Below are 19,530 nucleotides of genomic sequence, written 5' to 3' on the forward strand. Positions count from 1 at the left end.
TCACACCCACATCCAGCTCCCATCTGGCCTTGGCAGCATAAGCCAATGCCACGGTGCCTGGGAGACGGATGGCGGAGTAGAGGGCAGAGATCAACTTGGTTGGCTCAGCACCTGTGACTATATCCACTATGGGAGGGACTGTCAGAGTGGGGCTGGAGCTGGCAAACTGAGTCTGTAGCGCATGTCGGAGCTGTAAATATCTGAAGAAAAGATGGTTAGGGAGTGTGAATTCTTCCTTTAGTGACTGAAAGGATTTAATCCCAGTGTTAGTCATAATTTGGTGCACATACAGGATCCCATAGCGTGTCCAGGCCGCGGGGTCCGGAACGGACAGCAATTCGGGCAAATGGGTGTTGAACCAGAGAGGCGTGTAAGAATGAACCTGTGGGGTCCCAAGTTTGTTAAGGGCCGCCCGCCATATCCTCCGGTGGTGCGTCAGCATGTCTACCTTGTGATGAGGGGGACGTCTGGACAGTGGGGCTCTAAGGACTGACTGAAGTGGGGTGTGGGCTGGGTCGTCAGGGCGTTTACAAAGTAATGTCTGGTATCTTGGTAGCTCGCTCTTGTCAAAGTGATAGAAGTGGGACAACTGGGAGGCAAGATAATAATCCTGGAAATCTGGAAGAGCAGCCCCTCCCATTGTCACTGGGTTCTTCAGAAGTCTCCAAGACAATTTGTGTCTGCTGTGGCCCCATATAAATGAATTAAGAATTGATTCAATCGTCTTGAAAAATTTTTGTGGTATATACAGGGGTGCATGCCACACCAAATACAATATCTTGGGCAGGAGTATCATTTTGACCAGATTGATGCGTCCCATAACACCCAGAGGTAGTCTGGCCCAAGTTTGAGTCTTGTTCTTGATCAGGGTGAAAAGGGGTTCAATGTTCAGGGGTATATAGTCTGTCAGCGATCTAGTGACCTGCACTCCTAAATACTTGATCACGGAAACCCTAGGGAGATTCAGAGGAGGGGACGTGGGCACAGGGGGGAAATGATCAAGCGGAAGGATCTGGGATTTAGACCAGTTGATGCTCAGACCCGAATGACTACCAATACAGTCTATGGTGTGAAGGGCTGCAAGGAGAGAGGGACCCGAGTCGGCTAAGTATAGGAGTGTATCGTCAGCATACATCCCGATCTTTTCCTCCAGATCTCCTATCCTAAGGCCACAAATTCTGGTGTCTGCGCGAACCATAATAGCTAGTGGTTCCACAGCCAACGCATACAGCATGGGAGAAAGGGGACAACCTTGTCGAGTCCCTCTCTCCAGCGGGAACTGATCAGAGAGCCAGCCGTTCACAAGCACCTTGGCCCTCGGGGATTGATACAGGAGTTGGACCCATCGAATAAAGTTGGGGCCAAGTCCGAATCCCGAGAGGCATTCCCACAAGTAGTTCCATTCCACGGAGTCGAAGGCCTTGGCAGCATCCAAGGCCACCACCACCCGCGAGCCAACTTCATCATGGGATCCCTGGATGTTCATGAGTAAGCGGCGGATATTCATGGCGGTGTTTTTCCCTGGCATAAAGCCAGTCTGGTCAGGGTGGATCAGTGAGAGGATGACCTGATTAAGGCGGGAGGCAAGAATCTTGGCCAGTATTTTAATGTCGACCTGTAGTAGAGAGATGGGTCTATACGATTCCGGGTAGTTTGGGTCCTTCCCTGGCTTGGGAATCACTACTATTTGTGCTTCTCTCATGGAGGGGGGTAGAATTCCCGTGTCAAATATGGATTTATATAAGTCGTGAAGTTTAGGGGTCAAAATTTCAGAGTAGGTGGCATAAAATTCAAGCGGTAGACCGTCCAGCCCTGGTGCTTTAGAAGTGGCCAGAGAGGAGATAGCCTCAGAAATATCCTCCTCAGTAATAGGGGCCTCTAAAAGGTCACGTTGGGCGTCTGTCAGTTTGGGAAATGTAACTCTCGCTAGGTAGTCTCTGGTGTCTTGGGGAGTATGAGTGACCCGAGTGGCGTAAAGCGCTCGATAAAATCTCGCAAATTCCTCCGCCACCCGTTGTGGGTCCGTAATACCATTCCCCTGGGCGTCGATCAGTGAGACCACGACTGGGGGATGGGAATCTAAGTGGGCGAGGTAAGCAAGTAGTTTGCCCGATCTTTCTCCATATTCGAATATCCTCTGCCTACAGAAAAAGATGCGCTGCTTGGCCTGCTCCGTGTGCAGTTGGGAGACCTGTCGCAGCTGGAGCTTAAGGTTAGTAGCCGCGGCAGGCGAGGGGTCTCCACGAAACTCCTCCTCCAGTCTTTGTAGATGATCCGTAGCCTGTTGGATAACAAGTTTTGACGACCGCTTAAGTCTGTTAATACGCGTGGTGAGCAGGGAGCGGGCGTAGAGCTTAAATGTGTCCCACACTATATCGTAGGCAGCGGAATCCCCGTTGACTGTAAAATAGTGTTGCAATTCCGTAGGGATGTCTTCCTGCTCCTGCAGAGCGGCCAGCCAAAATGGGTTCAGCCGCCAAGTAGGAGAGGGAGAGGCCTTCAGGAGCCGCATCGTAATCCAGTAGGGGGAGTGATCCGAGAGAATTCTCGGAGCAAAGCCCACATCTTCCAGTCTGGGTGTCAGAGTCTGTGAGATGAGAACAAAGTCAATTCGGGACATTGCGTTATGGCTAGCTGAAAAGCACGAGTATGCTTTAGCATGCGGATACTTGTGGCGCCACGTATCTAGAAGAGCAAAGTCCATCAATATGCGATGTAGTCTGGTATGGGCAGGTGGGTCACCAGGGGAGTCCGGTGTACCCATTCGGTCCAGAGCGGGAATCAGGGTCATATTAAAGTCCCCCATCCACACTGCCGGCACCGAGGGGTAGTGTGCCATGAATGCAAGGCCCTCCTTGAGTACAGCTGAGTTATAAGGGGGGGGGACATAGCAGGCTATTATCAAAATAGGGGCTCCACTAATGGTGGCATGTAGGAATACATACCTGCCCTGCTGGTCCGTCTGGAGTAGCACTAGGTCAAACGGCACCCTTTTTGCAATTAGAACCGAAACCCCCCTGGAGTACGAGGTGTGGGTAGCATGGTACGCCCAACCTATCCACGGTTTTTTAAGAGAGGACTGGAGATGGCCAGTAACATGGGTCTCAACAAGCGCAATAATGTCAGCTCGCTGGGACTTAAGGAATGTTAGGGCGGCAGTGCGTTTTATCTTATTCCGCAAGCCTCTGACATTCCACGTAAGGAACTTTAGAGAGCTCATGGTGGGTGCAGGGTGTAAACAATAAACCATAGGTGGGCTAGAATCAGCAGAGCAGTCATGGCCAATGCAGTGCGCACAAAACACAATAGCAGCCAATTCCAATAATGCATGTATGACTTTAACATAGTACCTTCAGCATAAACAAACATTAACAAACATAGTGGTGTAAGAAAAATAAAAACAAAAATCACAACATCCCGCCCCCCACCCAGTCCAGCGCCACCCCAACACGGCTTGGACATCATATCCCACAACTGGGTACCAACAGGGGACATCCACAGGTTAAAACCCATTGGAGGCATGAAACTTAATTGCAGAGGAGCATAGATACCCAACGTAACAAAGAGAAAAATGAAGGGGGAGAAAAAAAAATTAGACAAATGGGGGAGGGAAAAGTGCACAGAAATCCTAAAAGTCCTAGGGGGGCGACTTCTCCTCTGGAGGGTGCACGGGGAGTAGGGGCCACAAAAGCGTGATACCATCGCGGCTGAGCAGAGGGGAGCTCCGCCCGCCATATGGATGATGAAGAATGTACAGCAGAACAGTCCTGGATGACGGGTAATCCTCAATCCACCCCAGGTGCCCCTGAGGTACAGGGAAGGCAGGGATCTCAGGACAGCAAGAATGCCGGGGAAAAATAGTCGTGCTGTAAGAGCTAATACGAGGTGAAAAGAAAATCTTTCCGAGTTTATCCGCTGGCCCTGCACGGGCAGCTATTGACAAGGTGCACAGAGCGATGGCTTAATCGCCAAAATAGCAGCAGGAGAGATCGCGGGCACCCATGGGAGCGGAAGAAGGGAAGAAAAAACATTCACAGCTTGCAGGTAGGGCAACATGTTCAGGCTCGGCGTTCTCTCTGGTCAATCCAGGTGGATGCCAATTCAGGGTCATCAAAAAAGTGGGTTTGGCCCTCGTGTTCCACGCGAAGCTTCGCAGGATACAGCATGGCATATTTAAGGTGTAGAACCCGGAGGCGTCGCTTAACATCCTGGAACTTGGATCTCTGCCGTTGCACTTCACTGGAAAAGTCCGGGAATACTGCCACATGGGTATTGGTATGGGGAATATTACCCCTCTCTCTAGTCAGGCGTAGGATCTTGTCACGGTCCCTGAAGTTAAGGAATTTCGCAATCAGAGTACGCGGTGGGGCCCCCTGGGGAGGGGGACGGGCCGGAATTCGATGAGCTCTCTCCACTGCGAACATCACCGAAAATGCCTCTCTGCCGAAGGTGGAGGTCAGGAGATTTTCGAGGAAGCCCGCTGGATCGTTACCTTCAGCTGTCTCAGGGAGGCCGATAAAGCGGAGATTACATCTTCGGAGACGATTTTCCATGTCGTCTTGTTTCGCGCTAAGCTGTTGCAGCTGACGGCGTACCTCATCAGTAGTGTGTTGTAGGGGGTGTATGATGTCTTCAGCTCTACTGATGCGGGTCTCTGTCTCCGCCACGCGATCCCGAAGGGTAGAGAGGTCTTGCCGGATGAGGGACACATCAATTTTGACCTCCTCAATTTTGGAGGTGAGCGTGCTCTGACATAGGGCTATAGCGTCCAAAACTTGATTAGTGGCCGATGTAGAGTGGTCTGAGTCAGGGGGAGCACCAGCGCCATCCTTGGCCCGGTGCTCCTCTTCATGGCGGCGGTACCTGGCAAGTTTGTCAGCGGCCTCGTTGGACTTCTTAGGTGGGGACATGGTCCAGTATAGCCCGGGGTGTTCCAAAATAGCCGCTATGTATTAGGCCAGCCGTTCACCCCCCCCTCTCGTGACAGTCACAAAAAGCCGCAGGCAAGGCTAGTAGACGGGGGCTGAGGGCCCGCAGGAATCAGCGGCTGCAGCAGGGGAGAAACGGGCACAGGGCGAGCAGGAGGCCACAAAGTACATAGCAAAGGGGCTGCAGAGGGTGTAGCAAAATGGCCACTGTTCCAGGGCCCAGGCCGGTCCCACAGGCCACCCAACCAGCTGCTGCAGGGTAGAGGGGCACTTCCTGGGTGGCAAGGGGCGAATTGGCAGCTACAGGCAGGGGGTTACAGCAGTATAGAGTGGGAATGAGGTCTATAGGGGCCACCGCGGGTGGAGCAAGATGGCCGCCGGCCGGGAATCAGGCCGGCGGCGCCGACAATCCCACCGGCCGCTATCGGCAGAGCGGCACTACACTCGCGGCCGAGGGCAGTCCGGTAGCCGGGGGTATGTTGCAGCGATTCCGGGGTGGATCGGAGGACAGAAAAGGCCCAAGAAAGCTGCCGCCGGGTGAAGCAAGATGGCCGCCGGACCGGCGACTAGGCCGAAGCCGCGGTCTTTCCTACAGGCAGTCCCCAGGCATGCAGAGCTTACCGGCGCGGGTCCGTGCGGCATTCAAAACGGACAGACGGCTTCAGGGCTAGAGCGAGGGGTGAGGCAGGGTCATCCAGATGTTATGTGGAGGAAGGATGGTGCAGGATAATAGAATCAGGAGTGTGGACGAGCGGAGCTCACACCGCAGACGTCCTACTCCATTGCACCTCAGGCCACGCCCCGCAGATTGCAAATTTACATAAAAATCTAATTTTCAAATCCAATTTACTGCAAACTTTTTTTCACTTACATCAGAATTTTAGTTGTAACATTACTTATTTTACATGGGTTTATTTTTAATTAATTCTTACATATCTTCATTTGTAGTTTTCATGTACTTTGTAATCAATTTCTTGTAAACTCAGCTACTATTCTTTTTGAATATGAAGCATAATCTAGTTAGAAGTCACAAAACTTCAGAAAGACTCCCTATAGTCTCATTTATAATGCACTGCTACTGAAAGAAGATCTTGTTGTGCTGTAGGCTACATTACAGTTATGTTAAACTGCCAAATAGGGCACTATTCAATGTAAAATAATTGTTTCTTATACAAATGTATTTTTGTTACTACATTTAATTATCTGTGGAAGGAGATTAGTTATCGACAAACACAGTATATTGAGAAAATAAATCAACGCAGTCAAATAAGCATTAACTACAGCAAACAAACCATTTTAAGAAGAACCAAGTTTAATATACTCTTGTTTACAGTAAAAGTTCTGATAAAAAAGAGTTTACTGTAGGGAAATGTGCACCATGGTCAAGGATTAAGGGGATAATGTGTGCAGACTCTTACGGTCCTCTGATTATTTAAACTGTGAATTTGTTGAATTAAACTTGCTGATTTGGATTAAAGTCACTATAAAGCTAACCATAGACAAGAAATGAGCATCTCTCTTTACAACTGATTTCTTTCTGATTGGATAACCATTTAAAGTGACACTCAAATATGCTTTTAAAAATATATATTCTATTTAAAGTGGTTGTAAACCCTTACAAACAACTTTGACCTACAGGTAAGCCTAGATTAAGGGTTACCTGTAGGTCCAAGAAATATCTTCTAAACTTACATGGTTTACGAGATATTTGCCAAAAGACAGGCACCGCTGTCTACGGCGCATGAGCCGTAGACAGCGGCGAGCAGGCGCACTGAGCGCGCCGCTGTTAACGGTGATATGCCACGAGTGGCGGCTCCCGTGCACATGTGCGGGAGTGACGTCATCGCGGCTCCATCGAATGACAGCGCTGGAGCAGCGAGACCCACCAAGAAGATGGAGGCTCCGGACTACAGGGGACAGCGGTGACTTCACTGGCACCTGTGTCAGGTAAGTGACACATAATGGACTACTATGTGATGCATAGTAGCCCATTATGCTTTACCTTTGCAGGGAATCAAAGAGGAAGTAAACCCATCAGGATTTACTTCCTCTTTAGGTATGTATTCTGAAATCAGAAAAGTACCTTCTATTGCTCTCTTATCCAAAATGTTTTTTTCTCTCCATGGTCCCGCTGTAAGTTGAAATATACCCTCCCCCTTCCTTGCTCTCAAATGGATCAGGGACTGTGGACTATGAAATTTTTACCTGCCAAATGATTTGTATTTCTGTACATCAAGTTCTGAGATTTACACAGCTCTGCAACACAGCACTAGCAGACAGATGACATCACTTTTTCTGTCACAGTTATAGAGCGTAGAAGGGATGTAATGGTTTCATCCCTCCAGCCCCAGCCTTCTAACTGGAGAGTGAAAGAGCAACATGAGAATGAATAAGTCATCTGTGCAGTCACTCTGCTTTTTACTCCTTTTAGCATGTCCTTTGCCGACACATTTGTAAGCAACTGTATCCCCTCCTAGATAGCTAGGATGTTAGGTGAATTTAGTTCTTTTTGGCTCCTCTGTAATCATTGGATCAGCTATTGCTTAGGGCTGTTCTGGATCTCACAGGCTGCAGGTTTGATTGTTCCCCCTGCATTCTGGAGGCTTCTGGAATATAGTGGGTGGGAAGGTCAGATGAGCAGCCTGGATATTTTTTGTGCCTCAGTCAATCCCTGGGGGGGGGGGGGGGGTGTTCCTAGCAAATGGCTGGGGGGGGGGGGGTATAAAATTAGTCTGAGCTTTAGAACAGCAATGTCTTCATTTTGAAGGGATTCCACCTACCTTGGAGGGGGTTGCTACTCCCCTCCCACAGCAGTCCTACTGATGTTTGATTAAAGCCTCGCCTGGGTCAGCCCTTTGATGAAGTCAACCCTGACATAACACGTAGAGCGGAGCCTTTTGTCCAATCTGGGTCCAAAAGTGGTGTCTCTCTCATCCTTATCAGTAGCTACAGCACAATCTAGCGATGCCGGGAGCTGCTGGTGGATGATCTGTGACAGTGGATGGCAATTTGTTTTTTTTTACTTCTGTGAATGTTTATAATTTTAAATAAATGTTTGTTAAAACTTTGAAAGAAAGAGAGCACCATTGGCTGTGTACTTTTATGTTTTTATGAGCTGCACTTCCACCACTAGTCCCAGGAAAGGAGAGACATTTTAACATTGAGCCTGCCTAATCCCAGACATTAAAGGGTCTATAGCATAAGGTGAGCGGCCCTTTTAGGATTGCAGGTGGTGAATCATTATCACTGATAAAGGTGTTTTCCCATAAGTTTAATCAAAATAATAATAACAAAACAACATGCATGTTTGGACCTTTAAATGTCTCTGGGTCCATATTTTAAGGTGAGCAGCCATCTTGTGATTCTTGGTGGTGGGCTTTACTCTATGTACATGGTGAATTGAATTCTGAAATTTGTAAGAAGATTTGTCACTATTTTGTTCTTTTGTCATTTTATTTCTGGACTACTTAATGGACTTATCACACTTTATTGCATATATAGAAAAAATAACTATTAAGAGTCTGGAAGTGAATATGTTTGATGTTATAATGAATATTTTCTCATATGTGTTTTTGATTTGGCAATATTTACTTTGTTCATGTATATATTGTGAGCGTGGCATTTTTATATTCATATTATGATACCACATATGTGTGTGTTAGTTGTTGTTTGTACCCATAGTAGTGCCCGGAAACAATGGTATGCATTTTGTATTTTTAATTTTTTTGTTCTGCCTAAAACAAACTGATGCTGACACTAACTGACATTGATACTAATTTAAAAATATATAAAAAAAAAAAATCCTATCCAAAATGTATTGACTAAGGCCCCTTTCACACGAACGATCCATTCAGGCCCGCCTGTCAGTTTTTTTAGGCAGACCTGAGCGGATGCTCCATAGAGGTCTATGGAGCGTCGGATGTCAGTGGTGACATGTCCGCTGACATCTGACCCGCTCCGATCCGAAAAAGTGTGACGGAGGTAAAAGCTGTTTTTCCATCCGTCATCGGATCGGGTGATGACGGACACTGCGGTCCGTCGTCATCCGATCTCCCATAGGGGAGAGCGGTGCTGTGACAGGTCTGTCCCTGCGCAGTGTGCAGAGATGGACCCGTCATCTTCTGCTCAGCAGGGATCGCTTCAGCGATCCCCGCTGAGCAAGCGGACATCCACGGGGCGGATCAGCACTGATCCACCCCGTGTGAAAGGGGCCTTAATCTTGATGTAGTTATTTTTTTATTTATTTTTAAATGTGTTTTTTACACACGTCTGTTTACATGTTTCTCTCCTGCAAGGACAGAAAGATATAGCATATCTTTTTCTCTGTTCAGAAGAGAACACAGGGGTGGGCTGCACATCACTGTGATAGGCAATCAGAGACGATAACAGCAATCAGAGGACCAGGAATTGGGAGTCCTGGGTCCCAAATGTTAGTAAGAGCTTGGTAAGAGCCTGTTTCTGTGCTGATGTGCTCCCAGCACAAAGAGAGGTATGCAATATGTCCAGGGGCGTAGATAAGGGGGAGTCAGGGGTGTTCAAGCCCTCCCCAGGGCACCCTGGTAAAATGCCCAGACAGTGTCCCTGCTGTTTAGCCTCAGCATCAGCACAGTAGAAGCAATAAGAGGTTCAGAGTGCAACAGAATGCCCTCCTTCTATTGTGCCCCATCCCCTTAGTTTAATAAGGGTCCCCCTGAAAAGCATGACATTACTGCAATGTCTCAGATGCCGGCAATTGACAGTACATGGTTGAGGGAACTCCTTGACTCCTCCTTGAGGTATCATATGACACAGCTGAAGGGAGACTGGGGATGCAGAAGTTTTCCTACTTCTGTGCTGTGCTGAATCTGAGGTCTGGTAAGTGGGGATGCATTCATTTTCTGTTTTGGGAAGGAGGAAGTGAGAATTCAATCCTGGGGGAGTTTCTTTTGGTGGAGGGTTAAGAAAAGGGGGTGGGTTTGCTTTTGGAGAAGGGGGAGTTTCTTGTAGAGAAGTTTAAAGGGGGTGGTTAATGACAGGGATTTTCTTCTGGGAGGGAGTTTGATTGGATGAAGGGAGATTTTCTTCATAATTAGGAATCTTTGCTGGGGGAGAGGGTGCTGACTGAGGGAGATATTTTTGCTTTGGGTGGGTCAGTTTAGAGACAGGGAGTTTAATATTGGGGGGGATATTTGAGGGAGGGAGATATTTTACAGTGGAAATCTTTTCTTGGGGGGGGGGGGGGAGGGCTCTTAGGAGGGAGAGGGGGATTTTTTTCCTTTAAAAAATATTTTTTTTTGTCAATTATACTTACCTAGGTGGATGGAACATCGATCCAATGTTGCAGCTGTCCCCAGCTGTTTCTAAGACCAACAACAGAGCAATCAAAGGCCGCTGTTCACTCAGTTCTCAGCCTTCAGGGAGCAAAGAGTGGTGGCTGTCAGTCCCTGGCTCTACCCACCCCCCTTTCCCCAAGCTCACTGGAATGCCAGGCTATGAAGGGGCAGGAGCGGCGGGCTCAGGGTCTCTGTGGCTCACTGAAAGGCTGAGCGAGCTGCTGGTCCAAGCATCTGGGTGAATCCTGCTTTTAAAGTTTAAAGTTTCCATAGCTTGGACCCACTGAACGATGTCAGCTGACAGTGGGCTATAGCTGGCTGTCGACTAAAAATGGGTCACAAAAGTGCAGAATGAACTGCACACCTACCCAGGAGAAGTACAACCAAGCGGTATGCCGTCCCTTCAGAGCGCATGCACCCGTGACATCACCGGCTGCTTTCCATGTGAATATCTCTTAAACGCCACAAGTTTAGGAAATATTAATTGTACCTACCCTTTTCCATCTCTTAAAACATTTCATAAAATTTCTTTGGACACAAGGTTTAACCACTTGACCACTGAGCACTTAAACACCCTTAATAACCAGACCAATTTTCAGCTTTCGGTGCTCTCACATTTTGAATGACAATTACTCAGTCATGCAACACTGGACCTATATGAAATTGTTGTCCTTTTTTTCACACAAATGGAGCTTTCTTTTGGTGGTATTTAATCACCGCTCGGTTTTTTATTTTTTGTGCTATAAAAGAAAAAATACAGAAAATTCTGTAAAAAAATGAATTTTTCTTTGTTTCTGTTATAAAATTTGGCATATCTTTGGTAAAAATAAGTACAAATTGGTGGATATTATTTGGTCTTTGTGAAAGTTATAGAGTCCACAAGCTATGGTGCCAATATCTGAAAATTTATCACACCTGAAGTACTGACGGCCTATTTCAATTCTTGGGACCCTAAAGCCCCATACACACTATCAGTTTTTCTGCTGAGTTTTTCCTTTAGATTTACCAAAACCATATAATATGAGGTCAAACCTTAGAAGTTTCAATTTGTATGCAATCAGGCAGGCCCTTCCACTACATGGTTTTGGTAAATCTGAAGGAAAAACTCAGCAGACAAACTGATAGTGTGTATGGGGCATAACATGCCAGAAAAGTACAAATACCCCCCAAATGAGCCCTATTTGGAAAGAAGCCATTCCAAGGTATTTAGTAAGAGGCATGATTCGTTTTTTGAAGTTGTCATTTTTTCACACAATTCTTTGCAAAATAGATTTTTTAAATTGATTTTTTTTACTTTTTTTTCACAAAATTGTCATATTATCAGTTTATTTCTCACACACGGCATATGCATACCACAAATTACACCCCAAAACACATTCTGCTATTACTCCCGAGTATGGCGATACCACATGTGTGAGACTTTTACACAGCGCGGCCACATACAGAGGCCCAACATGCAGGAAGCGCCATCAGGCGTTCTGGAGCACCAAGGCCAATTCTGAAATTTCTCACCTACATGTAAAAATCATCATTTATTTTCTAGAAAATTACATAGAATCCCAAAACATTATATATGTTTTTTTTAGCAAACACCCTGGAGAATACAATGGTGGTCATTGCAACTTTTAATCTCGCACGGTATTTGCGCAGCAATTTTTCGAATGCTTTTTTTTGGAAAAAAAAACAGTTTTGTGCTTAAAAAAAAAAAAAAAAGCACAGTAAAGTTAGCCCAATTTTTGCATAATGTGAAAGATGAAGTTATGCTGAGTAAATAGATACCTAACATGTCACTCTTCAAAATTGCACACGCTCGTGGAATGGCGCCAAACGTCGCTACTTAAAAATCCCCATAGGCGACTATTTAATTTTTTTTTACTGGTTATATGCTTTGAGTTACAGAGGAGGTCTAGGGCTAGAATTGTTGCTCTCGCTCTAACGTTCGCAGCGATACCTCACATGTGTGGTTTGAACACCGTTTTCATATGTGGGTGGGACTTAAGTATGCGTTCGCTTCTGCATGCGAGCACATGTGGACAGGGGCACTTTAAAAAAATATATATATTTTTATTGTTCATTTTACTTTATTTATTTTAGTTTGACATTTTTTTCGCCAAAAATAAATTTTTTGATCACTTTTGTTCCTATTACAAAGAATGTAAACATCCCTTGTAATAGGAATATGGCATGACAGGTCCTCTTTACAGTGAGATATGGGGTCAATAAGACCCCGCATCTCACCTCTAAGCTGGGAAGCCTGAAAAAAAAAAGATTCTGGCTTTGATCGTATTGGCTAGTCGGTAGAAACACCGGTATCTCCGAGTATGGCTGGGTATCTCCGAGTATGGCTGGGTATCTCCGGGTATGGCTGGGTATCTCTGGGTATGGCTGGGTATCTCTGGGTATGGCTGGGTATTTCCGAGTATGGCTGGGTATCTTAGAGTATGGCTGGGTATCTCAGAGTATGGCGCTGCAGAGTATTGCGTTGCAGAGCATTGCAGGTTATTGGCGGGTGTTGCAGAGCATTGCAGAGTGTTTCAGGGTATTGGCGGGTGTTGCAGAGCATTGCAGAGTGTTGCAGGGTATTGACGGGTGTTACAGAGCATTGCAGAGTGTTGCAGGGTATTGGCGGCTGTTGCAGAGCATTGCAGAGTGTTGCAGGGTATTGGCGGGTGTTGCAGAGCATTGCAGAGTGTTGCAGGGTATTGGCGCGTGTTGCAGAGCATTGCAGAGTGTTGCAGGGTATTGGCGGGTGTTGCAGAGCATTGCAGAGTGTTGCAGGGTATTGGTGGGTGTTGCAGAGCATTGCAGAGTGTTGCAGGGTATTGGCGGGTGTTGCAGGGTATTGCAGAGTGTTGCAGGGTATTGCAGAGTAATGGCAGGGAATTGAGGGGTTAAATTTCGGTGAGCAGCAATGTGGGCACTGCAGATGCAGCCCACAGCGCTGCTGACACCGATCTCTTCCCCCTCCGCTGTACCGATCGGTACAGAGAGCGGGAGGGAGGAATCGGCGTCATAACATGACGCCGGTTTGTTTACAAGTGATCACTCCGTCATTTGACGGAGCGATCACGTGGTAAACAGCTGCAATGAGTGGCCATCATGGATGCTCTCGAGTGCGCTCCCCAGGGGGCACGCGAGAGCGGAATTCTGGGAGGACGTCATATGACGGCCTCCCAGAGTTAAACAACCGCCCTGTAGCCGTCATTCGGCTATGAGCCGGTTGTTAAGTGGTTAAATAAATCACTGAATTTACTGCCTACTAAAATATGTTGCCCCTTGCTCAACTTGCATAGTATGGTTAGCTAAAATCCAGTCATGGGTCATTCATACATCCTGCATGACCATGGTGCAGCAAATATACTGCAAATACCTGCACCGGGGATCTGAGATGTTCTAATATTTGCTCATCCTGTACACCTGAGTGATGGGCTGAAAAGAGCCAATGCTGTCTGCTGCTGTAAACATGTATCCACATGTATCTGCACATCCAGTTATTACCTGCAGGTAGGGATACATTTTTGCCATTGGAACAAATCTCTCTGCATTCAGGGTCAGAAATTTGTCCCTAACACCAGGTAACCACTGTGACCCATGGTTTTTTAGTGTGTCGCTCAGGCTCAGTTGATGTGGGGAGTAATGTAGATGATACTGAATGTGCAAGAGATGGAGTTCACCCCAGCTCCTGTAGTCATTGAAGAGAAAAGAAGAAAAAAAATCCCTGGTGCCGCACATCCACGGAGTCCTATGGTAATGTCAAATAGTAGGGAAAGGGGAATAGTCGCCTTCAGGACTTTTCCAAAGCCTCTCCAATCCTATTGAATGCCTTACCCCAATCTCTCTGCTTATCTCCTACTCTATTATCTTTTAGACAACTTCCTGAAAACCCTTCTCTACAGAGAAGCCTACCCTACCCACACCTAACAACTGTATTTTAATTTTCTCCATCAGCTCACCCCCCACAGTTATTACCTTTTGTTTCCACTTGATCCTCCCTTCTAGATTGTAAGCTCTAACAAGCAGAGCCCTCTGATCCCTCCTGTATTGATTTGTAATGTAAGTGTACTGTCTGCCCTCATGTTGTAAAGCATTGTGCAAACTGTTGGCGTTATATAAATCCTGTATAATAATAATGATGATAATATTTGGGGTGTGGCCTGGCAAGAACCTGGGCTGGGGCAGTCTCTCCCATCACTACTACATTACCATAGGGCAAAAATAAAAACAAGAGCTTAATGGGACTTTATATGAAGCACGGGGTTAAGAAAGGAAACAAAAATAGCTAATTAAGAAAAGGATTTTTACTTATTTGTCTATCAAAACATGATTACATATGTTTAATGAGGTGCGCAAACATACATATCATTAATATCAATCTTTATACACTCATGGTGACTGATAAAAAATAGGTTATAAATGCGCACCTCAATTGTATACATAGAAACCACCAATGGTAATGATGGAATAGACAATTAATAAAGTATTACAGCTACATGAACCTAAGACTTCATGATTGTTACATTAAATAAAACAAACATAATTGATACAATTTACAAAAATAAATACTGTTAGAGTTGGGATACCAAAATACACGGCAACTGGTATCTCTACGCGTTTCGTCATCAGGAGAAAGCTCGTGATTGGTCTGAAAATACAGGGTAGTAATCAATTAACATTTATAATAATTGAAGCAAAAAGGAGATTGAAAAGCCCACCTAATAATCACTTACATACAGCCATGCAGCCATAGACACGGTATCGGGGGCCACCAAACACCCCAAGGTGACTCCTTGGGATACTGCTGCTGGATGAAGTGACACCAAACATTATCCCTATTATCCAAAAATTGTACATTACTGCTTAGTAACCCTATAATCTAGTTTCATAAAATCATTTCTTACTGTGCTTTTCTGCTTCCTTGTTCTCCTGAATCTCTCCATATCCCCCTAACATCCATTCCTTTGGAATGAGCAGTGCACATTAGTTGCGGTCATGTGCACTGCACTATGCACACTACAAATCTCATAGTTATAGTCCCTAGTCCTTAGTCCATTTGGGAACAAAAAGAGACATTCTTACATAGTCACCGAACTGCTTGTTAAATGCTACGTTTGAAGGATTAAAGAGATTTAGGGAGGCTGAGAGCAATTGAAGATACTTTTTTTGAGTTAAGACTACACACTTGACTAGAATTATTTTTTTTTTAAACTAAAGTTAGGTATCACTTAGGGGATAATCTATGCAGTTTGGTTACAGCTCTCCAGTTATTTTAGCTGTGAATTTTTGAATATTTTGCACATGGAGTGTTGCACAATATTTCGCTGCATTCTAAAAAGATATATTTTCTATACTGTTACCAAGCACAGCATTCCATCTAACTTTATTTTTCCGTGTGCTGTAATAAAGTAGTCAAGAACTGAATTAATTACTAATTTACTGTAGCTTGCCATAACAAAAGACTCCCATATCGTATTTAACCTTGATGTATGAGACCTCAATACTTTTTAGCGATGTTATGTTTATTTAAAAACAATTCTCTAAGATGGTAGAATAAGTTAATGACAGTGCAATTATTTATTGTGTATACACAATGTGTAGTATCCCAGTCTTTGATGGGTTTACATGTGCAATGTATTCATTTAGACAAATAAAGGTATGATTAATGTTCATTGGCTGTTTGGAGTCTTGGCATTTACAATTAACCTCGTTAGCCAATTTGATGTATTACAATCTGATATTCAACACAAAAAGCAAATTTCACCTTGATACTTGTTTTTCCTATCGGAGGACAATGTAATTGTTTGTTCCTTTCTTTACTTCTTGTCTTTACTTAAAAAGACATTACATGGTTGACAGATGATTGGAATGTCTATTATTGACAACACAGCATTTCATCTTTTTTGCAAAACCTAACATTTTGTACATAAGGATGGCAAAAAAAATTTTTTCGCAGGAAATGCTGACCCATGTTGAATTTAACCACTTGCTTACTGGGCACTTAAACCCCCCTCAGTCCCAGACCAATTTTCAGCTTTCAGCACTGATGCACTATGAAAGACAATTGCGCGGGCATACAACACTGTACCCAAATGAAATTTTTATCATTTTTTTCCCACAAATAGAGCTTTCTTTTGGTGGTATTTAATCACAGCTGGGAGTTTTATTTTTTGCTAAACAAACAAAAAAAGATGCAAAAAAAAAAAAATCATGTTTAATAGTTTGTTATAAAATTTTGCAAACAGGTAATTTTTCTCCTTCATTGAAGTGCGCTGATGAGGCGGCACTGATAGGCCGCACTGGTGGGCACTGATAGGCTGCACTGGTGGGCACTGATAGGCTGCATTGGTGGGCACTGATAGGCTGCACTGGTGGGCACTGATAGGCATAGTTAAGGCGGCACTAATAGGCACAGATAAGGCAGCACCGATGGGCACAGATAAGGCGGCAATGATGGGCAAAGACGGACACAGATAAGATGGCACGGATGGGTGGCACAGATGGGTGGCACGGATGGGTGGCACTAAGGGGCACTGATAGGTACCACTGATAGATGGGACTGATGGGCACTGATAGGTGGCACTGATAGGTGGCACTGATGGGCGGCACTGCTGGGCACTGATGGGCACTGTTGGGCGGCACTGCTGGGCACGGATATGTGGCACTGGGGTGCAGCACCTTTGTTGAGGCAGACTGTGGGCACTGCTGGGTGACACTGTGGGTACTGCTGGGTGGCACTGCTGGGTGGCACTGTGGGCACTGCTGGGTGGCACTATGGGCACTGCTGGGTGGCACTGACAGGGGGGACACGTTTTTTATTTAGGCAGGCAAAGCAGGGGGCAGGTGGGCACTGGCAGGGGGCAGGTGGGCACTGGCAGGGCTGGCCGTGATCGGGACTGATGTCCCGATCATGGCCGCCGGTGATCGGCTTTTTTTTTCTCCTCGCGCTGTCAGCGCGAGGAGGAATAATAGCCGATTACCGGCTCCGTTATATCACATGATCAGCTGTCATTGGCTGACAGCTGATCACGTGATAAGGGGTCGGGATCGACCCCTTGCACGGATCGGTGATCAGGCGAGTCTCGTAGACTCGCCGATCACAGAGCGCGCCGCTCACGCCCCTCAGGGAGCGCACAGGACGCTCGTGCACGGGACTACGTCAATAGACGTAGTTCCGGAAATGGAGATCCGCGCTGAAGCCATCATTCGGCTATAGCGCGGATCTCAAGTGGTTAAGTGGAAATGCCATTAAAAAGTACCATTTTAGTAGGTTATAGGAAACATTTGGAAGTGTTAATTGACCTAAGCATTATGGCACAACTTCCTTTAGCTCATGAGAGTAATATTTGGTTTGTCACATCTGTGCTTGTTACTGTTTTCCTTGCTGAAGGCTCTGACATGATGAAGTTAAGTCCTGCCTATAACAAAATGGCCACCTCCTCATAGCGATACAGTGCAGATCAAGGCAAGATAAGTTTGCAATGGAGGAGAGAAAGCTGCAGGAAGACCCCAGGAAATACTGATGACTGTTCCATTGTTTTCTGCCTGCCTTTTTAGAGCTTCCAGTGTTAGGTTCCTCTGTTGGTATTCCTGAATTCTGTTGATACAAAGGTCTACCTAAAAAGGTGCGCATGTGTCCATTGGGGAAGGTGGAGGTCATAATTGTTTTGGCACCAGTGTATATTTATTATTTCACATCTTGCGCAAGAATATTAGAAGATGTAATTCATGGACACTGTTAATTGTTTGTAATACATTGCTTTCAAGATTTTGATTTGCTATGTTCCCATTTGTAGATCTGTTATTATGTTTTGATTTCTATAGTAATGTAATACACTACGTGTTGATTTTTTTCCACATGGTATATGTTGTTATTTTTTTGCAAATGATGATATATAGGTATGTGGGTATAGAGCAGCCTTTTTGGGGTGCCTTAAGGTTTCCTCAGGAGTGCCTTGGCAAAATGCCTAAAATTGCACCAACATTTTATACAAGCCAACAGATGGATGAAGCCTGCCTTTTAGTTACACAAAGTCACAGGTTTTCATTGTGCACTATTATGACCTTCTAGCCACCTATGGTGTAAAAACCAAGGACTCGCCCCTGCCCCTCTCTGTCAGTGCTGGGGTCACATTAGTGGAGTGATGGAGAAAAACTGAGGAAGAAGAGAAACATTGGAATACTAGTCTGTACCAGTGTGCGAAAGCATATTGGAATTGGAAGAATAAAGCACCTCTAACGTTGGGTGTCCTACATGTGTGAATGTTGATGTATTATGTAAAGTAAAACTATTAGAATAATTTTTTATAGTTTAGAATAGGGTGCCGCTTTGGGACCCTCCATAATTTTAGAGGGTGCCTTGAGATGCCTATAATTTTAGAGGGTGTCTTGACTGAAAAAAGGTTGAGAAACACTGGTATAAAGCATATGATTTGATATACTAGATAGGATTGATTTGTTTTTATTTGTATTTATATATACACTGTATATCAGAACGGTTTTAACTGGTATACACTATGAGGAACTCTCTATTCTTTCTTTGATATGTCAATACCTGGATGGATATATGATTGTGGAGTTCCTTTGAAGTGTCCCCCAATATGGTTATGGTACCTCTTATCTGTTGATGATTACACTCAAGAAGATCCGCAGGTTGTTTTCTGTTCTGAGCGTGTTTTGACCTGTCTATAACTAAACATTTCATATTATTGGTCCTTTCTTTCCTACTCCTAGTCCTCCTCCCTAACTTAATAAAGCCAAAGACACAAAACTTAAACTTACAATGACACATCTGTCTCCTAAAAACGCCAAATCCACAATTAAAATGATCTCTCTAAATGCCTGTGGTCTCAACATCTCAGAAAAACGCTCCCAATTACTCTTCTCCATGCATAAAAGCAAAGCAGACATTATCTTCCTACAGGAAACACAGTTTAATTCGGATTCCATCCCAAAACTTTCCAATGCACGCTACCCGACCTCCCTACATGCAACTAACTATAAATCAAGATCTAAGGGCGTCTTCATCCTATTTTCTAGACATTGCCCATTTCAAGTCAAAGGCACATGTTTAGATAAGGAAGATCACTACATCTTTGTGAAAGGCTCACTGCTTGGAACACCTACCACCCTGGCGAATATCTATGCACCAAACACAAAACGAGTCCCTTTCTTCAGATCAGCACTACAAATACTCTCAACTTTCAAGGAAGGCATCCTAGTCCTTGGTGGAGACTTTAATGTCCCCCTCAACCCCTTACATGACACATCATCTGGAACTTCCATGATGCCATACA

This window comes from Lithobates pipiens, unplaced genomic scaffold (genome assembly GCF_037356315.1).
Source record: "Lithobates pipiens isolate NorthernLeopardFrog02 unplaced genomic scaffold, aLitPip1_a1.2 Scaffold_19, whole genome shotgun sequence".
Taxonomy (NCBI): domain Eukaryota; kingdom Metazoa; phylum Chordata; class Amphibia; order Anura; family Ranidae; genus Lithobates; species Lithobates pipiens.